The sequence below is a fragment of the Periplaneta americana genome, chromosome 4, assembly GCF_040183065.1.
Source record: "Periplaneta americana isolate PAMFEO1 chromosome 4, P.americana_PAMFEO1_priV1, whole genome shotgun sequence".
In the NCBI taxonomy this organism is placed as follows: domain Eukaryota; kingdom Metazoa; phylum Arthropoda; class Insecta; order Blattodea; family Blattidae; genus Periplaneta; species Periplaneta americana.
Window position 1 is genome coordinate 49,730,196 of NC_091120.1, and position 23,140 is coordinate 49,753,335.

Here is a 23,140-nt window from a genome sequence, read left to right on the forward strand (position 1 = left end):
CAGTAACGTCTGAGTAAATCGAGGACAGGTAAGATTAAAAAAGCTTCTTATGCACAGAAAATTTGATAGGCTATTTTATACATTCGTTTTCTGTATTTCTTAAAATAGTATTTATGTACACTCATTTTAATCTGAGAGAATTAACGAACAACGAGAGTGTATTGATTTAGTATGCAGTAATAGTACGTTAGCTTAGCAATCCATTATTTCATAAAAAATTGGGTAATGAGCGAAGCAGATTATCTTGCGCTGATGTAAAAGTTGTTCCCTGGATCAAACGTCCTATTTTAATTATGTAATTACTTTACATTTATTTCTAACAGGTGCAGCGGAGCGCACGGGTACGGCTAGTTCACAATAAAAATTAACCAAGTTACACCCATAAAGGAGGTGTTTTCTTCTCCGTCCGCTCCAAAGTCTTATTAACAGATACAATTGATTGTTGTCATTTTCCACCTCCCTACGCGCTACGACATCCACAGATTCTGAATTCGGCCACGCTTCGATGCGTACCGAGCAAATACCAATATCTCTGAGCGATCTGCCATCACTTGACACACACTTCCTTACGAAAGCGACGCCATTGAAAAGAATGGCACAAGCCTGTAATGGAAGCAAAATTCCGTAGCTCTGATAGGATTAGGTTCAGATAAAGGGTAGGTAGGTTAGTTAGTGGATAGATGGGAGGTGGAATCCCTCTCCATGGACTGCAACCTTGACGTGGTGAGAGGGCTTGCGTGCCTCTTTTAACGAAGAGGCCAGACTAATGGCAGTCCGATAAAAATATTGAAGTTCAGAACTTAAAAGTAGCAACAACATTAAACATCCCTATACGCTAATTTGAATAAGAGCTCAACTAAAATGAATTCCAAGGGCCAAAAAATGTGACACAATTACAACATGAGAATACTGCTGAGGACGATATGTGTGAAATATATAAATTATCCCTGAAATGCAGAAAAATAAATAAGTTTGCCTCTTGATGTATTGCATGTATGTACACAAAATTCATTTAGAAATCTTTACAATCATCATAAATACAGTATCTCCTGCAATTTAAACGTTCCGAGGGCTATATTTAGTCTTGAAACATTAAAATATTAGTCGGTTTTGTAAGAGATACACGAAATTTAGAGTTTAAATGGAATTTATTATATTTACGAATGTAAAAATAATATTTCTGATTCATTTGCGAAACTTCAAGATCATTTCCATAGAAACATGTGTATTGTTACGAATACATTCTTGCTTTTGCTGTTTACGTCATTGACTATAATTTAGTGCAGTTATGAAGGAAATTATAAAGAAAATGATTATGGCGTTGCTTTAATTACGGATGAATTAATTTCGTGAATAAGATATAGGCCCTAATATATAATAAGTACCCTACTTTCTAGTACTCTTTCTAGTATTTAGTTTAACTGGACTTCCAACTCCAGACATATTAAGAATAATGATGAAGCTGAAGATTTGATGAAATATTACAGTAAATACGACGTTTTTATTTATTCGAGGCTGCAGTATCACGAAATGTTTTGTAGAAATCGAGGAAAACTACGAAAATTATAATTTAATGCAGTCAATTTGCAAAATTTAATATGGAATAGGCGTATTATTCTTACAAGATTCATTTCTTTTTTTTTAAATTCAATATTACTCGATAGATTTTAAAGTTCCTTACCGGCATTCATGTTGTTTGTCCTTATTTTTGATTATGCATATTGTGAAGATAATATTAAATAGTACAAAAAAATCTATGTCGAAATGTCAACGGAAATACACGACTCCCCACATCATGAAAGTGGTTTATGTTACACCATTTATTAACAGTCTATCTTCGAGCCTATGATTTAAGATCAAAACTACATTCAAAAGATTATCTCTTTTCTCGGTCTTAAATTTCTTTTTGTTTTTACTTTTTTATTTTAATTTAGGCTTAATTTTTTTAGTTGATCCATTTTTTTATAATTTTGGAAAATTTATTCTCAGGCACAGTATTCTTTTATCCATTACATTCCATACAATCTAACACTGAGCTGTTAATTTCTTATGTATAAAAATGGATGCGATGTTAAGTGCTTAATAAGAAAAAAATATTGTTACTAAGAGAATTATTTTCAAACGACTACACAAAGTATTTCAAGCGCATAAATATGGGGAAGTTGAGGGGAACGATCGACAAGTAGAGCCAATGGCCACTGCCACCGGTTGCTGCCACAAGCTGTCATCTGTATTTTGTATTATGATACTAAATAATTGAAAGAATGTTAGTTTTATCTTCCAAATGTGCATAAATTCGATCCGAACAAATATAACAATATAAAATACCTTTCCAGAACGAAGAGTTAATTTTGCGACTGAGAGAAACCATGAAAAACTCCAGTCAGTTTGGACGGCCACGAAGTTTCAACCCGAGTCTCAAACATTATAGCACAGTCTAGTACAGGGACATCACTTTATTTTTACTAAAATTTTTAACATTAACCTGGCTATACTCGGAAACATTGTTACCCCTCTTCCATTACAACAGTTTGGAGATGCTAGTGCAAGATGTAAACAAATCATTTTACTAGCTATAGGAGGAGAGAAAAGTAGTGAATCTATTTATGTTACAGGGAAATAAAGTATCACGATTTTCAGTTTGGTCATTACTTTACAGTATTTCATCAAAAAACAGTAATAGTAACAATTTTTTTTTCACAAACTCAAGTCTTCAGGCGGTTATATACATTATGTAATGTCTACTTTATTCAGCATATTACTAACCTAATTTATTTCCTGAGAATTTTGTGAGTACTTCCGTAAGAAACCCCAATTTCTACAGCTAACTTCTTGACCGGCTTTTACGACCTCGCTGCATCCTTTCTCTAGCGTCTTCTACAGCATCTTCTGTCATCTTTGTTGGCCATCTTACACTTTTCTTCCTTTCTGTACACTCTGTTGCTCTAAATTTATCTTCCAGATTAATGACATTTCTACGAAAATATTCCGTAATGATATAATCAGAAAATTGTGGAACAAAAATAAAAAAAACTGTTGTTCACATTCGGTTACTTTGTAATTTCAGTTTCCATCATCGTCCTTCATACCTACAAATAGGAAAACAAAACTCTTGTTTAAATAATGCCGTTAAGTACCGCACCATATTATAGGGTACCGTACTTTCGGTAACTCGAATCTTCACTTGTGCTCAGTCCACACAGATAAATTCAGTTATGCTACACACCATAATTGTGTGAAAATATACTTCAATAAAATAAGCTTTTTCTTCTATAGAAAATGCAACATATTTATGAAACACACTGTACTCTGTACTGTTTATTTCACAGCTAGGAACAGCGGCCGTACGTTTGTTTGAATGACGTTAGCAAGGACATTAGGGAAAAGGGTGGGAGACAAGTACATTTAGAAACGCAGGTACAATAAAAATTGTAGTAAAAATAAAATGACGCCCCAGTATATACAGTCACGAAGCTCAATACGTAGTAAATATGCATCCATAGCTAGTTGCTAACCACTAGGATCGCTAATATCGCCTCATTACAGACAATGCGATGTAGGAAACAAGTTACTAAAAATTCAAAAGATTTATTGGAACAATGAAACGCACTGTAATAGGGAGGTTCAACTGGCACAACTTTAAAATTTCATACAACTAACGCCATTCTAACATTACTGTATTGATCCGAATCATGCACACTCATAAAAAGACAAAAGACAAGAACTGAAGCAGCAGAATTGCAACTTTTACGTTCTCTGGCTACGCAGTATTTCATCATATATAAGAGAAGCGAGAAAATAAAAGAACAATGTTTCCGTAACATCGGCATTAGAATGACGTGATGCACTCGACATCACACGTTCCGACAGCGTTTTACCCCGGTGAAATCTCAAATAATACTGTACGTTCGTTTAAACCCAAGTGTTCAACGAACACCGCCTTCAATCACAGTAGTAATACTGGCTTACAATTTGTAACACATTAATAAAGAAATATCCTCATCTATTTAACTAACAAACTTTGTTATTAGTGAATATTAATTGTCATTTATTTTAATTTATCTATATAATTTTATTACGTATTGAATTCTCCCCTATGCACGAGATCAGTCTCTTTCCGGGGAGTACTAGAATTTTTCTATACTTAAAATTTTTATTTACCTATATTTCTCTAGCAATAAGTTTATTTATTTATTTATCTTTATTTCTTTATTTGCTTATTTTTTTATTTACATATTTATTTATTTAAATATTTAATTATGTACAGTTTTAAAAACGTTTTGTCGCATAGATTCTCTATGTAAGAGAAGGCCTTACGGCCTTAACTCTGCCAGGTTAAAAATAAAGCCACTATTATTAATAGCAGCAGCAGCAGTAGTAGCAGCAGTAGCAGTAGCAGTAGTAGTAGTCCCAGAAAGGGACTGATCAGCACATGATCAGAGGAAAAGCGACCTGGTTCACAAAAGAACGACTAGTTGAGGTAATAAGATTAGTTTTGTTTCGTTGTACGTCTGATCATGCGCAATGCTTCCTTTCCGGGACTTATAATATAGTTTATTTGCGATAAATCTCTTTTCTAAGACGGTATATATTTGTGTGCTTATTTATTTAATGTCTTTATTTATTTATTTATTTATTTAATTTCATTATGTATTTATTTAATTTCATTATGTATTTATTTAATTTCATTATGTATTCATTTAATTTCGTTATCTATTTAATTTCATTGTGTATTTATTTAATTTCATTATGTATTTACTTATTTTATTTACTTATTTGCTTATTTATTTATTTATTTATTTACTAGCTGTACCCGTACGCTACGCTGCACTTATTAGAAATAAATATAAAGTCATTACATAATTAAAATAGGACATTGGGTCCAGAGAACATTCGTGTTTGATAGAAGAATAAATCGTTTAATGTGCTACTTAATTTAAATTGTATTTAAATAATTAAAATGCTATCATTTTGTTCCAGATAACACTCATTTGGTGCAAATATACTTCCTTTAACATTTTTCTAAATTAGTCTTGAATGCATCCTTTAATAAATCACTCCAAATTAATAGAGTTGATTGTGTACGAAGATCATTTTTACGTTAACCTTACTGTGCATCTTTTTTTTTGTTAAGTTTATTTTATTCACGCCTTAACATCTGTGGTCATGTTGCGTGTTTAGAATGTATGGGTATATCAGTAAGCCGTTTTTACTCTTGTTGAGTTCCTGTTTCTACTGTGTGTTGTAGATGGCTTGTGTTCATGTAACTGACTGTAGACTTTGATTAATGTTTTTGGTATTGGTAATTGAGGCGGTGATGAATAATGGCATGTATCTTTCCAATCCAGCATTTGCCCTTATGACTAAGGGAAATCATGAAAAACCTCAGTCAGATTGGTCGGCCACGGGGTTTAAACCCGGGACCCCCGAATGCGTGTCTCAAATGCTACTGTCTGAGCCAACTCGCTCGGTTGTACATAATTGTTTATGCAAATAAAAAAATGAGGTATCCTACATAAATATTATTTTAAGAAACACAGGAAACGAATATGGGTAAATTATGAGCGCAGGAACCCCATTTCAGCTCCAGTGATCTCTATGGTAAAATGAGTGTATAAAATTAGAGTATTTTATGTGGACCAAATAAAGTTGCAATAATCAAGTTATACAATATTTCGCAGAATATCAGTTTTCTGTGCGTACAGATTTCTTTTCATCTTACCTCAGTCATCATTTGTAGCATTACACCCTTCTAGAGAAACCACAAATTTCGAATAGTGTAGGTTAATTAGCTTCTGAGATTACATCATAAAAACACACAAAATATTGTCTGTATATTAATATTGATAAACGTCAAGGCCGCCTTAAATAGACGGAGTCGTTTGTTTTGATTTCATTGTAGCCATCGTCGTCGTTCCTGCAATAACTCCTATGTCACATATCGATTTTCAGATTTTTGCTCTATTAAATAACTTAAATAGTGATGCAGCAAATAATACAATCTACTATATATAACTTAATTATATTTCTTTCGAAAATGTAAGAATTCAGGATCTCCTATGCACTACTGCCATAAATTTGTTTTTCTTCCTACTAAAGAAATTAATATTTTGCACATAGAAGTTACGGAACAACGACACTATAATCTGAGGCGGCGGTGGAAATGTATTGTATTGTTATTTTAAAACTCTTGTATATCCTTAAATATCAGTCCTATCAAACTTTTGCCTGGGATAAAACTTATCGGAAATCATTTTTAAAGAAACTTTTGTTATGTAACATTTCTCACAAAAATCAATAATAAGCGAGATATTTCGGTTTATTTAATTTAGGCCCCCTTATAACCCCCCTTTTAAATAAAGTATTTTGCATGCCATATAGCTTAAAATCTAAGTTACAACGAATTTAATTTATGTTCCAATTTTCATCGAAATCCGTTCAGCCATTATCGCGTGAAAAGGTAGCAAACATACATGCATACAGACAGACAGACAGACAGACAGACATACAAACAAAAATTTCAAAAAAGCGATTTCCGGTTTCAGGGTGGTTAATTATATATGTGAGGACCAATTATTTTTGGAAAATTAAAAATTACCAGAAAAATTTCGGCTACAGATTTATTATTAGTATAGATTATATGAATATAAACCCGGTAAGTGCCATATCTGTCCCAGAAGGCGGTAAGGGGTTAAGCTAGCAGCGTATTGTTGTAATAAATTATTGAAATAATTTTAGTTTTGTCCTTTAAATATGCAGATATTTGGTCCGAACAAATGTAATATTTTAACATTTATTTTCACAACGAAAAATTACATTTATTCAAATCAAATTTCTGCACATTTAAATGACAAAACTAAAATTATTTCAATCATTTATCATAATACGCTACTCTCTTAAATTGACTAAGCATATTGGGAATTAATTCAATGGCTTTTCCAAAACACGCTATGAAATGTTTCATATAAAACAATTTTATGTTGAAAAGGTAGCAAAATCGAGCAAAATTTTATTAAACTTTTTTTTTGTTTCAAAATATCTCAAGGAATAAGCCATTAAAATTAATTACATTTCTTACGGGTCACTCTGTATAGCAGTTATTATTTCTAGATTTTCGAATGCTTCCTTTTTACCTTTTTTCATGACAGATAGGCTAATATTTTAAATTATTCCAAATCCTGGTAGAATTAAAATGTTCACTTCTGGGTTTCCGAAGAATCAAAATAAATGTTGATACAGGATTGGGTCATCTCTCCCTACTGGGTCAAAAAATATGTATTTAGATTCCGATCAGTTAATAATTGTGTATATATATAAATAATGTACAGAATTTTATTACGAAGTTTCCTTAAAGAATGTTTGTCAGGCTGGTTTGCCAAGTACACTTTGCATTAAATATGGGTAACTTCTCCACTGTATGGTAAATTGATTTATAGTACTTTTTATTGCATTTTGAGACGTTAAAGTAAATCGTTATCTTTTTCAACTTCACCTTTACTCCCACTACACTTATTGTTAAACATTAATAATGTTAGTCGTCGTACACTGACGTTCAAAGATACCTGACCCTACTAATCGATAGCGATCGATAATTTGTTGTATTGTATTGTATTATATTGTATTTATTAACATTCCATGGTATTCATACATGCTTACAGCTAGAATATGGAACAAGTCAAAAAACTTAATACTATTATAAAATCTTAATTTATAGTTACAGTCTAGATGAAATATATACAGACGAGATTTACAATATAGTCTACTAGTACAACACATAGTTTTAGTATCAATTTCATGAAGTGTTATTGAATGTCATGAATTCACCTACAGAACAGAAGGCGTGAGAAATTAGGTACGTCTTTAATTTGGCCATAATTAATTTTATGTTTTGAGTTTCATTTTTTATATCGATAGGGAGGCTATTAAAAATTTTTACTGCCATATAACGCACTCCTTTTTGATAGCACGATAGACTTGCCGATGGAGTATGAAAGTCATTTTTTTGACGTATATTTATGCTATGAACTGTTGAATTAGTTACAAAGTTTTCACGATTACTTACGAGGAAGACTATTAATGAAAAGATATACTGACAAGCCATGGGCATTATTTATAGTTTTTTGAAAATAGTCCTACACGACTCCCTAGATTTCGCACCTACTATTATTCTAATTACTCTTTTTTGTAATAGAAATATATTGTTACTCTCTGTGGAATTTCCCCAGAATATTATTCCAAACTCATTACCGAGTGGAAGTATGCAAAGTATATTGTTTTTAAGGTATTGATATTTACTATCTTTTGCATAGATCTAATAGCAAAACAAGCTGAATTAAGTTTGGAGATAAATTTCTTTAATATGATTTTTCCAATTTAACACATTATCGATTTTTAAGCCAAGAAATTTGGTTGTTGTTGTTTCTAATAGGGATCTATTGTTAATTATTGCGCTAGAAATTTGCGACGTTGAATTTGGACAGGATTTAAATTGAATTATGTTAGTTTTGTTACAATTTAATACTAATTTATTGACTGAGAACCAGTCACATATTTTGAAGAGAATTTCCTCTGTTGAAGATTGTAATGTGTTGGAGTTATTGGCTGTAATTACTATACTTGTGTCATCTGCAAATAATATGGGATGACCTACATCTTTTATAAGGGGGCAAGATCATTTATAAACACTTGAAAAAGTAGGGGACCTAATATTGATCCTTGAGGAATTCCATTATTAATAGTTCCCCATGTCGATGTAGATTTCATAGTTGTATTGATTTCAACTTTCTGTTTCCTATCTATGAGATATGAGTGAAACCATTGGTGTGCAACACCTTTAATTCCATAATAATCTAATTTATCTAGGAGATTTTATGATTTATACAGTCAAATGCTTTGGATAAATCACAGAAAATACCTCCAACTTGTAATTTTTTATTTACTGCCTCCAGAATTTATTATGTTGGTATAAGAGTGGTTTCTTTAGTCAGTACTTCTATGAATAGATGGCGACGATAAATAATCAGTGTTGCCAATCATACATAAATATATCCGCACTATAAAATTCAATTTTTCATCCCACTCTACCGATTGTAAAACAACACTGGGTTTAGCAGAAAAGATGGATATCAATATCTTCTGCTCCACACGCTTCTTCCGTTCACCAGTCTTTCCAGTGCCTCCTTCAGTAGATAGTTTCTTTTCAGCCAGTGGCCCAACCAATTTCTTCTTCTCTCCCTGATCAGTTTCAGCATAATTCTTTCGTCACCCACGCTTTACAACACAGCTTCATTTCTAATTCTGTCTGTCCATTTCATACGCTCCATTCTTCTCCACATCCATATTTCAAATACTTCTATTCGCTTCTGTTTACTTCGTCGTAAGTCCATGTTTCTGTCCCGTACAATACAATGCTACACTCCACACAAAGCACTTCACTAGTCTCTTCCTTAATTTTTTCTCCATAGGTACGCAGAAGATGCTCATTTTTATATTAAAAACTTCCTTTGACATTGCTATCCTCCTTTTGACTTCCTGGCAGCAACTCATATTACTGCTTATAGTACACTGACGTTCAAAGATATCTGACGCGACTAACCGATAGTGAACGATAATTCTTTAGTTATTACTTCTATGAATAGGTCTAGATGGCGTAGATAAAAGTCAGTGTAGCTTATCGTACATAAATATACCCTCATTATAGAATTCAATTTTTCATACCACTCTACTGATTGTAAATAAAAACTGGGGTTAGCTGAAAACCGAAGATATTGTCAATTATGAGAACACTTTATGCTTAATCTAAATAATAATTTTCCCCGACACGTCTTTAAATCGCCCCAATAATGGTGTCACCTATTGATAACTAGCGAAACTATTTCAAAGTTTGTCAATTTCTTTTATTTTTGGTTCTGATTTATCCCGTGGTTAGAAAGTTCGCGTAAACGATCATAAAATCGTAGGTCAGATACCTTTGAATGTCAGTGTATACCCCAAGTATGTAAAGCTGTCCACTTGCTCTACAGTCTCAATTAGAATTCGCATATCTACATTCTTTATTTTTCTTCCGATAACCATGTTCTTCGTCTTATTTGCATTTATCTTCATCCTATACTGCTCACAGCTGTCATTTAGCTCCAGTAGCATATCCCTTAGTATAATTTCCTCTTCTGCTAACAACGTCAAATCATCAGCAAATCTTATGCATTTTAATCTTTTTCCTCCTACTATCGCCCCTCCCATGTTCTGAAACCAGTTATTCATTAAATCCTCCAAATATATATTGAACAGGGTAGGTTATAAAGGGTATAAATACTTGTCGTTCTCCTCTCCCTATTTCACTTCCTTTTCACATCTCTTTTTCTGTCCTGACTTTGACTCGTTTCAAATAAAGATTAAAATAATATAAAATGCAGCACAAGGGATTCAAATACCTGGGAGCAACAGTAACAAATAAAAATGATACTCGGGAGCAAATTGAACATAGAATAAATGTGAGAAATGCCTGCTATTATTCGGTTGAGAAGCTTTTGTCATCCAGTATATTTGTCAAAAAATCTGAAAGCGAGAATTTATAAATACGTTATATTACCGGATGTTCTTTATGATTGTGAAACTTAGACTCTCACTTCGAGAGAGGAACATAGCTAAAGAGTGTTTGAGAATAAGGTGCTTAGGAAAATATTTGGGGCTAAGAGGGATGAAGTTATAGGAGAATGGAGAAAGTTACACAACACAGAACTGCACACATTGTATTCTTCACCTAACAAAATTAGGAACATTAAATCCAGACGTTTGAGATGGGCAGGGCATGTTGCACGTATGGGCGAATCCAGAAATGCATATAGAGTGTTAGTTGGGAGGCCGGAGAGAAAAAGACCTTTGGGGAGGCCGAGACGTAGATGGGAAGATAATATTAAAATGGATTTGAGGGAGGTGGGATATGATGGTGGAGATTGGATGAATCTTGCTCAGGATAGGGACCAATGGCGGGCTTATGTGAGGGCGGCAATGAACCACCCGTCTACCTTAAAAGCCAGTAAGTCAGTAAGTAAGTACGTAAGTAAGTAAGTATGTAAGTATTTTTATTAAAACATTAATAAAATTCAAACCATTTAGTATTGAAAGATGGCATGTTGTACATGTGTTATTATTATTATTATTATTATTATTATTATTATTATTATTATTATTATTATTAACCATATATATCTATATCTATACTAATAAAACTGTAGCCGAAATTTTTTCTGGTAATTTTCGATTTTCCAAAAATAATTGGTGTTAACATGTATAATTAACCATCCTGAAACCGAAAATCGCTTTTTTGAAATTTTTATTTCTATGTATGTCTGTCTGTCTGTCTGTCTGTCTGTCTGGATGTTTGTTACCTTTTCACGCGATAATGGCTGAACGGATTGTGATGAAAATTGGAATATAAATTAAGTTCTTTGTAACTTAGATTTTAGGCTATATGGCATTCAAAATACGTTACTTAAAAGGGGGGTTATAAGGGGGCATGAATTGAATAAATCGAAATATGTCGCTTATCATTAATTTTTTTTAAATAGTACATAACAAAGGTTTCTTTAAAAATGATTTCCGATAAGTTTTATTCCACACAAAATTTTGATAGGATTGATATTTAATGAGATAAATGAGTTTTAATATTAAAATAACGCCATCTAAGACGGTGCAATGAATTAAGAACAAATGACTTAGTCCATAAGGGGCCTTGGACAACAACAATAGAAACAGGGGCCTTGGACATCAACAATCGAAAGCTATTAAACATAGCCTACAGAGAATGTTTCTGTGTTTGTATGAAGTAATATCAGAAGCTAAATTAACCGATTTGTATAATTAATAATTATTTCACCATTGGAAAGTGTAGTTTCTCTAGATGGACATAATGCTATAATGTTATTACAGTAACGTCTGAGTAAATCGAGGACAGGTAAGATTAAAATAACTTCTTATGCACAGAACATTTGATAGGCTATTTTGTACATTCGTTTTCTGTATTTCTTAAAATAGTATTTATGTACTCTCATTTTAATCTGAGAGAATTAACGAACAACGAGACTGTATTGATTTAGTATGCAGTAATAGTACGTTGGCTTAGCAATCCATTATTTCAGCGGTGGCGAAAATGCTGTCGTGCGCCGAGCCACTGTGTAAGCTGCAACGTGCATAGCACCTATGGAGGGAGGCATACACCCGAAGGGGAAGTGAAGAAACTGTCTGACATTAACGGTTTTTCATTTTCCTTACGTCAAGCACTTAAATAAAATTATATACAGTACAAGGATACAAACTAATGTTTAGTGCGTGTAACGAAGAAAGAAATGAACAAGAAAACATAGGACACATTATCACAACCGCAGAATGTCTCTGCGGCAGAGTTTCAAAATCAGGAATTATGTCACTTATTGCCAATCGTAGTTGATCACGAAGGTATTTGTCTATCAGTCGTGATCTAAATTTGATTTTTACTATTTTCATTGTTGAAAATAATTTTTCACAAACGTAAGTTGTAGCGAACATGGCTTCAACAGAGCAAGCGAAAGAACGAAGCTTCAAATATTTATTTTTTTCCAAAGATTTGAGAAGTTCAACATTTGTCAAGTCCTTACATCTAGCTTTCATTTAACATCACATTGTAAATATGTGAGTTTAAATTGAGGATCTAACCGCATTATTCGTACATCTGCTGAAAAAGGATCGACGTACAGCGATGATGATGGTGATGATGATGATGATAATAATAATAATAATAATAATAATAATAATAATAATAATAATAATAATAATAATAACAATAACACTTAACCTTTTAATGTTTCATCAGTAACATGTAGTAACTTATAATGCCGTTTTATGTTATACAACCGTTTTCCTAGTAATACTTGTGAACAAATCATACATTTAATATTCTCATCATATTGTCAGCAAAAAAATGTATCCTCCCATCCTACTTGAAACTTTCGTTTTGTAGAGTTATATGGTTTCGAGAGAGACATTGCGACGATACGCCACTCGCAGGTCAGAGACAAATACACATGGAACGGAGTTTGACTCGAGTGAGTGAGAGGGTGGAGGTTGTAGGTAGGAAGCAAGGGAAATGCACTGCGAGCCACAATGTGCTCGTGAGTCGCATTTTCGCCATGGCTGCATTATTTTATAATTCAAATTTTAACTATGCTCAATTGAATCGTGTTAAAATACATAAAATATATATGCAATAAATGCATTGCATAAAAAATTGGGTAATGAGCGAAGCAGATTATCTTGCGCTGATGTAAAAGTTGTTCCCTGGATCAAACGTCCTATTTTAATTATGTAATTACTTTACATTTATTTCTAACAGGTGCAGCGGAGCGCACGGGTACGGCTAGTTCACAATAAAAATTAACCAAGTTACACCCATAAAGGAGGTGTTTTCTTCTCCGTCCGCTCCAAAGTCTTATTAACAGATACAATTGATTGTTGTCATTTTCCACCTCCCTACGCGCTACGACATCCACAGATTCTGAATTCGGCCACGCTTCGATGCGTACCGAGCAAATACCAATATCTCTGAGCGATCTGCCATCACTTGACACACACTTCCTTACGAAAGCGACGCCATTGAAAAGAATGGCACAAGCCTGTAATGGAAGCAAAATTCCGTAGCTCTGATAGGATTAGGTTCAGATAAAGGGTAGGTAGGTTAGTTAGTGGATAGATGGGAGGTGGAATCCCTCTCCATGGACTGCAACCTTGACGTGGTGAGAGGGCTTGCGTGCCTCTTTTAACGAAGAGGCCAGACTAATGGCAGTCCGATAAAAATATTGAAGTTCAGAACTTAAAAGTAGCAACAACATTAAACATCCCTATACGCTAATTTGAATAAGAGCTCAACTAAAATGAATTCCAAGGGCCAAAAAATGTGACACAATTACAACATGAGAATACTGCTGAGGACGATATGTGTGAAATATATAAATTATCCCTGAAATGCAGAAAAATAAATAAGTTTGCCTCTTGATGTATTGCATGTATGTACACAAAATTCATTTAGAAATCTTTACAATCATCATAAATACAGTATCTCCTGCAATTTAAACGTTCCGAGGGCTATATTTAGTCTTGAAACATTAAAATATTAGTCGGTTTTGTAAGAGATACACGAAATTTAGAGTTTAAATGGAATTTATTATATTTACGAATGTAAAAATAATATTTCTGATTCATTTGCGAAACTTCAAGATCATTTCCATAGAAACATGTGTATTGTTACGAATACATTCTTGCTTTTGCTGTTTACGTCATTGACTATAATTTAGTGCAGTTAGGAACATTAAATCCAGACGGTTGAGATGGGCAGGGCATGTAGCACGTATGGGCGAATCCAGAAATGCATATAGAGTGTTAGTTGGGAGGCCGGAGAGAAAAAGACCTTTGGGGAGGCCGAGACGTAGATGGGAAGATAATATTAAAATGGATTTGAGGGAGGTGGGATATGATGATGGAGATTGGATGAATCTTGCTCAGGATAGGGACCAATGGCGGGCTTATGTGAGGGCGGCAATGAACCACCCGGGTTCCTTAAAAGCCAGTAAGTCAGGAAGTAAGTAAGTAAGTAAGTATTTTTATTAAAACATTAATAAAATTCAAACCATTTAGTATTGAAAGATGACATGTTGTACATGTGTTATTATTATTATCATTATTATTATTATTATTATTATTATTATTATTATTATTAATATTATTATTATTAATATTAATATTATTATTATTATTATTATTATTATTATTATTATTAACCATATACAGTAGCCTATATCTATATCTATACTAATAAAACTGTAGCCGAAATTTTTTCTGGTAATTTTCGATTTTCCAAAAATAATTGGTGTTAACATGTATAATTAACCATCCTGAAACCGAAAATCGCTTTTTTGAAATTTTTGTTTGTATGTCTGTCTGTCTGTCTGTCTGGATGTTTGTTACCTTTTCACGCGATAATGGCTGAACGGATTGTGATGAAAATTGGAATATAAATTAAGTTCTTTGTAACTTAGATTTTAGGCTATATGGCATTCAAAATACGTTACTTAAAAGGAGGTTATAAGGGGGCATGAATTAAATAAATCGAAATACCTCGCTTATTATTATTTTTTTTTGAAAAATAGTACATAACAAAAGTTTCTTTAAAAATTATTTGCGATAAGTTTTATTCTTTGAGAAATTTTGATAGGATTGATATTTAATGAGATAAATGAGTTTTAAAATTAAAATAACTGCCATCTAAGGCGGTGTAGTGAAATAAAAAACAAATGACAGTCTATAAGGGGCCTTGGACAACAACAATCGAAAGCTATGAAGCATAGCGTACAGAGAATGGTTCTGTGTTTGTATGAAGTAATATCGCAAGCTAAATTAACCGATTTGTATAATTAGTTATTATTTCACCATTGGAAAGTGTAGTTTCTCTAGATGGACATAATGCTATAACGTTATTACAGTAACTTCTGAGTGAATCGAGGACTAGTAAGATTAAAATAGCTTCTTATGCACAGAAAACTTGATAGGCTATTCTGTACATTTTTATTCTATGCAAAATTTTGATAGGACTGATATTTAAGGATATACAAGACTTAAAATAACAATACAATACATTTTCACCGCCGTCTCAGATTGTAGCGTTGTTATTCCTGCAGTAACTCCTATGTGCAAAATATAAAATTTTTGAGTAGAAAGAAAAAACACATTTATTCATTCCGTGGCAATGGTACATTGGGGATCGTGAATTCTTACATTTTCGAAAGAAAGAAATATAATTACATATCACGTATCACTATTTAAGTTATTTGAAAGGCTCAGAACCATAGCGGGCCAAGCGCCATTTTCTGAAGACGTAGAAAACAAGGGTTAAATGAAGTTATTAGTCCATAATTCAATGGAAACATATAGCAAGTAATATAAAGTATACACATTAAAACTAAAAGATATGTCAGTCTTCATTAAACTATGGTTGCATGTAATAACAATAAAATAAACATGTTAAAGGAATTGTCATTGCACCAAATGAGTGGTCTCTGGATCAAAATGATCGCATTTTAATTTTTTAAATACAATTTAAATTAAGTAACATATTAAACGATTTATTCTTCTATCAACCACGAATGTTCCCTGGATCAAATGTCCTATTTTAATTATGTAATAACTTTATATTTATTTCTAACGGGTGCAGCAAAGCGCACGGGTACGGCTAGTAATATAATATAATATAATATGTAATATTACATAATATCATTTAAGTTATTTGAAGGGTTCACAACCATAGTGGGCCAAGCGCCATTTACTGAATACGTAGAAAACAAGCGTTAAAATTATGTTATTACCATAATTCAATGGAAACCTATAAGAAGTAAAATAAAATATAGCCTACACATTAAATCTAAATGATGTCAATCTTCATTAAACTATGGTTGCATGTAATAAAAATTAAGAAACAGGTTACAGGAATTGTCATTGCACCAAATGAGTGTCTCTGGTCCAAAATGATCGCATTTTCATTATTTGGATGCAATTGAAATTAAGTAACATATCAAACGATTTATCCTTCTATCAAACACGAATGTTCCCTGGATCAAACGTCCTATTTTAATTATGTAATTACTTTATATTTATTTCTAACGGGTGCAGCGGAGCGCACGGGTACGGCTAGTACTAAATAATAATTACAAAATAATATAAGGCTAGAAGTTACACTCAATGAATATGCAAGCTGTAAGTGAACCAATATTACAAATTACAAGAATAACAAATTCAAAGTAAATTATAACTATACAACACTGAGAAAAATTACACACACACATATATATATATATATATATATATATATATATATATATATATACACAAAGGAGAATTAAACATGAATACTGGTCACATGTTTGAACAATTTACTTTTAAATTGCAATATCGTTCGACAGTTCCTGAGAGAGCTGGGTAGGGAGTTCCAGAAACGAATTGCTGATACTATGAAAGAGGAAGAATAGTGAGCTGTTTTATGGCAAGGCATAGATAATAGAGCAGTAGTGTCAGAGTTGTAAGCTCCGAAACCGGTTGTGGTGCTAGAGACGTCCAGTCGGAGCGTGAACTAGCTTATATCTGTGGAAGCACCGGAGCACATAACGAGTTATAGTGGAGCGTTCCGCTCCGTTTAGGCTGTGTCTGACAACGCTGTAACAGGGGTCGTTTTTAGAACAAGTACCCAGACTGTGATAAGACAAGAAATTAAAACGCACCGGGAGATAGGCGAAGAAGTAATGATGATGATGATGATGATGATGATGATGATGATCATCATCATCATCATCATCATTATTAATAGCATTACAGCCCTCAGTTTCGTTACGGATTTTCCACCAACCTGTTCTCTCTTTACCCACAATCCACCAATTCTTTACACCCAATTTTTTTACATCTTCCAACACTCCATCTATCCATCCATCCATCCACCGAGAATTGGGTCTTCCTTCCCCTTCTTCCTTCTCATTTACATTATATTGTTCTATTAACATTGTCTTCTTCGCATATCCTCTGAACATGCATTGCTTATATCAGTTTGGCTATTTTGATTGAGGTAACAAAATCAGACAAATTATATAGCGTTTGTATAATTCTTTATTGTATCTTAGTATTCGGGTTCCATTATTTTTTCATTCGATTCAATTTGTTATATTCCATTCTATTCCTTCGCACTATATTTTATTGAATTCTTCCCCCGCTACTGCATTCCATTGTACTGAGCTTTCAACAGAATTTCTTCACGACATATTCATCCAATATCTAGCATTATGATGTCACATGCACATAGCTTTAACTGAGCGCAGAGACTTGTAGGTTAATTAAATGGAACTTTTAAGTAGCGATAAGAAGTGTACATTTTATGACGGCAATACGAGAGGAATCATGCACTCTTTCTGTTTGCTCTGTGAAACTTTTTATTTCACTAAATAGACGATCTGCGCAATTCATCACCCGGCACGTCCCTTGTCTCCGGTTTTTACTCGTATATACAGCACTGCACCCGAGCATTATTAATTAAGCAATGAAGATCATCTATGCCGAGTTTTTTTTCCCAGCAACGTGACTTATCTTTTCAGCATGCTCTGTCATATTCAATATTTGTTCGCCCGTACAAAGCGCTTCACTTTTGCGAGTGGGCAGAAAAAAAGTTCACTGTACTACAGATATGATATATCTAGTGGACACTATGAGGAAAGATTCATTTGTTATGGCGCAGATTATATTTAACGTGATAAATTTTATGGTACAGTGAAAGGTGTAGTTGAGAGTCACCTGCGGTTTCATTCAAATAGGGCTACTACTTGAGAGAAAAAAAAACATGTCACAAGTTTTACGCGTTTCGGAATAATTAACAGTTGGAGCTACAGAGTTTATGAGAGGAAGGAATGCGATAAGGAAAACATTAAGCGCCTCCCATGTAGGGTAGACCAGGGTAATTGTAAACACTTTTCACTGATTTCAAATATATTTCAACATTACACAACCCTCAGTAACAGTAAGCATGACAAAGAAACAATGTGTTATTTTTAGATCTTTCTTTTCCCTGAAAATGAGTTTAAAATAATAAGGTTGAATTTTTTCATCTTTTAATTGCTAGTTTACATTTACCCCACCTGTTTACATTTACCCCTTTGCGAGGGGATAGTTGAAGAGTCCACTGCAAGAATGATGGATGTCACTTTCTTGTCGAAAATGAACCAAGACTGTCAATGCATAACTTAAGACATATAGAATGTACATAGAGAGTTATATGGCATTAACGCTGATAGTCATTGTCCAGTAATGATCGGAAAATCACAGTTAAACTCTGAGCGCTAAGCATTTCAAACTTTCAATTGTTTCTCCTGCAAAATGTATTCCAAATGACATCCATCATTCTTGCAGTGGACTCTTCAATTGTAAACACCAATTTTTGCACGGTCTATCAGACACTGAACATTTTTTGTTCTGTTTCAGAAGAAAGAACTGTACTCCACCCAACTCCAATTTTGGTCACTGGTATATTTCGTTCCTTTAACCTATGATATATGACGATATAAGAACTCAGTACCTCTCCTGAGCGTCACGATAACTGTAGTTACTATTTTTCACATATGTGACAACCATCTCTAAATTCTTCACAGTGTAGTTGGGTGAGGGTCTCTTTGATTACTGAAAAGTACGAAATGTAACTGTAGTAAAACATGTTTACAATTATCCCCAAGCAATTAAAACTATGGGGCAAATGTAAAAACGTCATAATTTAATGAACTGAGGTTATGGGAGATCTCAAAACATTGTAATAAATGTTAACTATACTATATATTACTCATAAAAACAACATAATCTAAAAAAAAAAATAGCACTGTAGGTTTACTTACAATGCCAAAAATGAAGGTGAAGCAAAATTCTTCTCAACTTTTTTTTGTAGACTCTTACAAAACATTCATTCACAACTAAGCAGTTACTTCTATTTGGCGCCAAACTGCTTTGTAGGTTAGCCAACATGTTAATTTAAATATTCCCCCGAATTAAAATTTTTATATTGACAGTTTTGTATTTCTCACAGCATTTGTTTACAATTACCCCCTGTTTACAATTACCCTCATCTACCCTAACAGTGAATAAAAACATAAATGCTTCGGACTGAAAAGTTGACGGGCGTATTTTCAACTCAGTTTTGAATTTGGAGTTTCATTGTGCTATTCCCTTGAGGGCATTACGAGCCACTTTATGTAACAGTTTTCAGCTTTGAAAACAAAAGACAAAACAGCTCTGAGACAGCTTAAGTTTCTCTTATCACTCTGTTTCCATGAGCCCTCAACAGTCATATTATCGTACTATTATTTGAATAGCCTCTCTATCTAAATAAAGAATTGCATTTATAGTGTTGTAAGTCAAACAGAAGTTTAAGAATAGAATTTATAATTTAATTCTTGAAGAAAATGTGTTTCTCATATTCAACCTGCAATTCTATCTGTCATTTTAATTGCTGGCTAATGGAAAAGCAAGCTGGAGTTAGAAGTTTGCAGCTAATGGCTTTATACATTATCAGGACCTGCGACACTTTAATTATTTTCAAATTAAAATCGCGATTTATTGCAACTCCGGCGCTACGTGTGGTGTCACTTGAGTAAAGTTACAGCAGCAGAAAATGTTGGCGGAGGGTGCATATTAATTGGGCGGCGTGGACACAGTTTCTGACTCAAAAGACGTGAATTGCGAGGCAGGGGGAGTGGGGATGAGATCGCACCACTCCGATGTCAGCAAATATATAAATTATTTCACGCTAAAACACTTCGGCGTCGATTTCGTCTTTACACGCACGCGTTGACCATTGGACGCTCATTAGCTGAATCAGAATAGCCTATACTTCCAAAAACTCATTTCCTCCATATCGACTAGTCCATTTGACTGCAAGAGTGCCTACGTCATAAATCTACAACTCTATTCTTCATATCATTGCAGCTCTTTGATAGTGCTCTAAGAAGTGCCTTAAACTCTTTGATTATACGAGTGAAGACTATTTCTTTTTCAATTCCGTTTCTACGTATAATGTTTAACATTCAAGTCAATTAAGTTCCATTCCATCTTAGTTAATTATTTTTGTAGAGTTCCACACAAATTTTATACATTCCATTCAATTACATTTAATACCACAAATTCTATTATGTTTTATATTTTAATGCTTTCTGTATAACTACACAACTCCATCCTATTCCATGTATTTCCAGTCTATTTCATTCCTTTGTATGCGAATATATTTTATTATTTCAATCCTTTGTCCTCGACTTAATTTACCTATTTTTATTTATTTAACCTGGTAGAGATAAGGCCATCAGGCCTTCTCTTCCCCTCTACCAGGGGATTACAACTACAATATTAAGAATATAATTACAATTTTTGTGCGATCACAATCAATCCTAGTTCCTGCCATTCTATTCAACTCGTTTCTATGCCATTCTTTTCCACTCTGTTCCATTCCTTTTTACGTAAATACATTTCATTCCATTTCACACCGTTCTGTTCTATTCCACCCTTTCTATACGATTATTTTTCATTCTTTTCTATTCCATTTAACTCATGCCTATGTGATTATGATTAGATTTCATTCTATTTGAAGAGTCCACTGCAAGAATGATGGATGTCACTTTCTTGTCCAAAATGAACCAAGACTGTCAATGCATAGCTTAAGACATATAGAATGTACATAGAGAGTTATATGGCATTAACACTGATAGTCATTGTCCAGTAATGATCGGAAAATCACAGTTAAGCTTTGAGCGCTAAGCATTTCAAACTTTCAATTGCTTCTCCTGCAAAATGTATTCCAAATGACATCCATCATTCTTGCAGTGGACTCTTCATTTTATATCACTCTATTCTATTCCTTTCTATGATGTTCAATTTCATTCTTTCCCATTTATTTCCGTATTATTAGACGTCATCCTATTTGGTGTCACCCTATTTGGTATCATTCTATTCTATACCTTTCCATGGGTTCCTATTTCATTCTTTCCCATTCCTAGAGAGAAATAGTTAAAGTCGTCTGCCTGGCAATCCAGGTGACCATAAATATAAAAAAAAATATACAAAAGAAAAATATCACTTTAAAGAAGAAAAACATTGTATCTAGGTGACATAAGGTAATTCCGGGAGAGATGCCCCACGGGGAGAGTTGCCCCACCCTCCTTTTCTCCTTATCTCAAAACCTTTAAGGAATCGACCTTGGGACCATTTGTTCAATTCGTATACGACCCTCGAAGGCAAGCAATGTAATCTTTGTGACGGTTTTTTTGTGAGTGAAAAGTGAATAGAAAAAGAAAATGGTGTTTTTCGTAGGCTATGTTATAATATTTATAATTTTTCAAAATTCGTAATTGGGATAATGGCTGTGTATATGTTGCTTAATCCAATATATTTAACAAGCACATGCCTTGTACTCCATTCTAAAAAAATAAATTAAGTAATTGTCCATTACGGTTACCCTTAAGTACATAAGGCGTAATGGTCATGCTAAAGGGAGAGATGCCCCACCTGTTTGAGGGAGAGACGCCCCATGCACTTAAGAGTGATATTACCGTACATAACTAATTATTATTAGCGTCCTTGCTGCATTTATTGGAATTTTAATTGAATTATTATATTAGAATAGAATTATTATATATTGGAGGCCAATAATTTTGAAAGGGTGACCAAAACTTGATAGAGGATCACATATTTTCAAGAGGTGTCCAAAGTTGAAATCCATAAATATTTTTAGGAATACCGGTATTCTAAATTTGTTGCAGAGACATTTTCAATAGGTGCCCAAAGTTGAGGGCTTCAAAATTTTAAGGGATGTCCAAAGTTGTGTTTGAAAGACACATTTCACGACCAAACGTTAGTCAATGCAATCCCAGAGATTTCTTCAATCTTACTGTAACGTTTTGGGGAATTGGGAATTAATGAAGCATCGCATTGTTATGGAATTATTTAGAGAACAATCCAACGACTGAAATCTAGTGGAGTCTTCAAGAAACATCCAATGGCTGCAATTCTTCCTAGAGCGAAACCTTGAGTTACCTGTCAGGCAGTCAGAAGGATCATCCATCTCTCCGAAGAGATCAAGGTATGTCGAGACAAGAAGTCAAGCAGTATTTTGACCTACTGGAAACAACTCTATGTGAACGCAATTTGTAGGAAAGCCACATAAAATAGAGGCAAGTGGCATCCAACTAAACAAATTTACAAGGATAAGTGGTTGATAAAAAGGGATCCAAAGATGTTCAAGTCCTAACTTCAAGCGACAAAGGTGGAAGTGATTCTGTCATAACATGTTGCAATTCGGAGGGAACATTTCTTCCACCGGCAATGTTTGAGAAGAAAAATGGAAGTTTTTTTGATGGATTCCTAGCAGAAACGGGGGTTTATATGAATCCAAAATCGTCCTATGTTCCATCAGAATTATTTTGAAGCGATTGAAGGAAAATTTTACTCCAAGAAAGAATCCTGGCAAGATTCTCTTAATTTTGGATGAACATTCAGCACATTTAAATAACATGAAATGCTAGAATGAGGATAATGAATCACAATTGTT

The 23,140-nt window shown here is 33.5% G+C and overlaps 1 pseudogene; it reads right to left on the reverse strand.

The window, feature by feature from the left end:
• The window catches only part of LOC138698914 (NADH-ubiquinone oxidoreductase chain 4-like), a 71,554-nt pseudogene extending 48,900 nt beyond the window's left edge, over positions 1-22,654 (reverse strand).
• Positions 22,655-23,140: the final 486 nt, after the last annotated feature.